The sequence below is a fragment of the Peromyscus californicus genome, unplaced genomic scaffold, assembly GCF_007827085.1.
Source record: "Peromyscus californicus insignis strain IS unplaced genomic scaffold, ASM782708v3 Scaffold_10__1_contigs__length_136768540, whole genome shotgun sequence".
NCBI classification, from domain to species: Eukaryota; Metazoa; Chordata; class Mammalia; order Rodentia; family Cricetidae; genus Peromyscus; species Peromyscus californicus.
Genome location: NW_026294391.1, coordinates 84087338 through 84090045, shown reverse-complemented (window position 1 = coordinate 84090045; position 2708 = coordinate 84087338). Strand labels below are relative to the sequence as shown.

General features: G+C 43.4%; 1 pseudogene; it reads left to right on the top strand.

Annotated features, from left to right (window-relative positions):
* The first annotated feature begins 1320 nt into the window (after window positions 1-1320).
* Window positions 1321-2300, top strand: LOC128117104 (lamina-associated polypeptide 2-like; annotated as a pseudogene).
* Window positions 2301-2708: the final 408 nt, after the last annotated feature.

Sequence of the window (2708 nt, the reverse complement as noted above, 5' to 3'; positions counted from 1 at the left end):
ATCTTTTTAAAAAACTGATAGAGTAACAAGTTTCCTTATGTCATGTCCATGAATACTTTTGTTTTTATTGAGCTTTGTCCCCCCACCCCCACATCCCCACCCCCGACCTTGCTCTCCCCCTACAGTTCCTGTTCCCAGTGACCCCCTTCTGCTCTTCTGTTGCAGGTATTCTTGGTGTTAGGATTCTGTACATGTGCAGCTTGGGTCTAATGACTTACATCATCAGCAGGTGCTGACGCAATCCCCACCTTCAAAATTCCGGATGTGGACCCCCACCCTCTCTTTCTGTTTCCTCTCTGCTCTGCTCTGCTCTGCTCCCTCAAACATCTTTCTCTCTCACCAGGTCTGGTCCCCTTCTCCACACCCATTTTTCCCTCCTAATAAAGCTCTAAAACTAACATTGGGTTCTGACGTGGCCCGTGACTCTTCCAAAGACCAACCAGCACCATATACCCATCTCTTGGGCCTTCTCTCCTCCTCAGTCCTCTCTTAGGCCCCCCTTTCTCTTTGTACATTCCACTTTCTTCTTTCATGACAGGCACACACACACACATACAAACCAAAATCTAAGATCTACATATTAGAGAAAATGTGGTTTTGTCCTGAGTCTTTTTTTGGGAGGGTGGGGCAGAAGGGGACACAGGGTTTCTCTATGTAGCCCTAGCTGTCCTGGAACTCACCCTCCATGTAGATCAGACTGGCCTTGAACTCATAGACACCCTCCTGCCTCTGCCTCCCAAGTGCTGAAATTAAAGATATGTGCCATGATGCCCAGTCCAGACATAACAATTTCCAGTTCCATTCATTTTGCTGAAAAAAATCACAATTTTATTTTTATATATACCTGGAGAAAATTCTATTGTGTATACATATCAGCTTACATGTGGTTTTTCTCATAATCCACTTTTTGGTTTTTTTGTTTTGTTTTTAAATCATGTGGGGGGTTGTGTATGTGTGCTTTTGGTGTCAGTGGAGGCCAGAGAATTTAGATCCTGGACCTGGACTTGCAAGTGGCTGTGGGCCAGCCACACAATGTGGATGCGGGGAACTGAACTCTGATTTTCTGGGAGAGCAGGTATGTGCTCTTAAATGCTAAGCCATCCCTCTAGGCTCCCTTTTCTGTTTATTGAAGCTGTCTGTATTCATAATATTATACAAAACACTGGGCACAGTATGCCTTAAGTCCCAGCATGACATCTATGTATCATATTTACTAAGTGCCTTTCCATACCTTTAATTAAATGCCAAGAACCAATCATTAAAGACTAGTAATACTGAGAATGGCACAATTTGCATGCATCTCAAATGAACATAGACAATATGGATGCAATTGAATCCTATCTCATCGCTGAATCTATACTGGTTCAAGGAACCCGGCCTCAGTTGTCAGTAGGTTAAAAGGACGTTTCAAGCAAACAGTTCCTAGCAAAAAAATGAGTGTTCGGGAAATATGATTTTAAGGCGTGTTACTTTTGTTCATGTGCATTTGTTTAATTCTGTGAAGCTGTGTTACTGTGCCTGTCTAAAACAAATGAGGGTCTACTAAAGAAGTGAATGGCCAATAGTTAGGCAGGAGAAAGGATAGGTGGTGCTGGCAGGCAGAGAGAATAAACAGAAGGGGAAATCTGGGAGGAGAGATCAATGCGTGGGCGAGAGAGACAGACAGAGACAGAGAGGACACTAGGGAGTAGTCACCCAGCCAACCAGCCACAGAGTAAGATTTCCAGAAATAAGAGAACGGGAAAAGCCCAGAGACATAAGGGTGATGGGATAATTTGATATAAGAAAAGCTGGCTAGAATCAACTCAAGCTAAAGCCGGGCATTTATAATTAAGAATAAGCCCTGTGAGTGACTTATTTGGGAGCTGGTTGGCAGGCCCCCCAAAAGAGCAAAAACAAACAACACTATTAAGTGCTAAAGTAAAGAAGAGCAGAAAGGGATATTCTTAAGGAGCTGTTCCCCTAGGAAGCATCTGTGCCAACAGGAATTAATGCTAGTTGCTGCAGACCAACCAAAGGGGCTGCAGGCCAGCCACTAGAACTCAGATGATTCCAGGATGGGGCAATCATTCTCATCTAAATATGTCCCTAAGGATGTTCTCTTGGCAGATGTCAGGTCAGAGAAAACAGAGGTGGGATGCTCCATTCCCATGTGGAAAACAGTGCTGCTGTTTGTTGTTGAAGAAGTGGGTGTTGTTGTTGTTGGTGGTGGTGTTTTCTTTTGAGCTTATCAATCTATGGAAACCAACCAAGGAAATCTCTTCTCTAATTTTCTTCAAAATGATAAAATATCTGGCTGAAGATACCATTTTGAACAATATTATTTTAAGGTGTTACTTTGTTTATGTTGCATTTGTTTAACTCTGTGAAGTTGGGTTACTGTGCCTAACACACCTGATGGTCTCATACAGAACTGAACAGCCAATGGTGAGGCAGGAGAAAGGATAGGTGGGGCTGGCAGGCAGAGAGAATAAACAGAAGGAGAATTCAGGAAAGAGGGAATTGAAAAGGAGGAGCCAGAGCAGGAGGAGGACTCCAGGAGCTAGCCCCTCAGCTACACAAGAAGACACACAATAAGAGTAAGGTTACAGAAGCTAGAGAACAGGGAAGGCCCAGATGCAAAAGTTAGATGGGACAAGTTAAGGAAAGCTGGCTAATAATTAAGCCAAGCTAAGGCCAGGCATTTATAATTAAGAATTTTCCTCTGT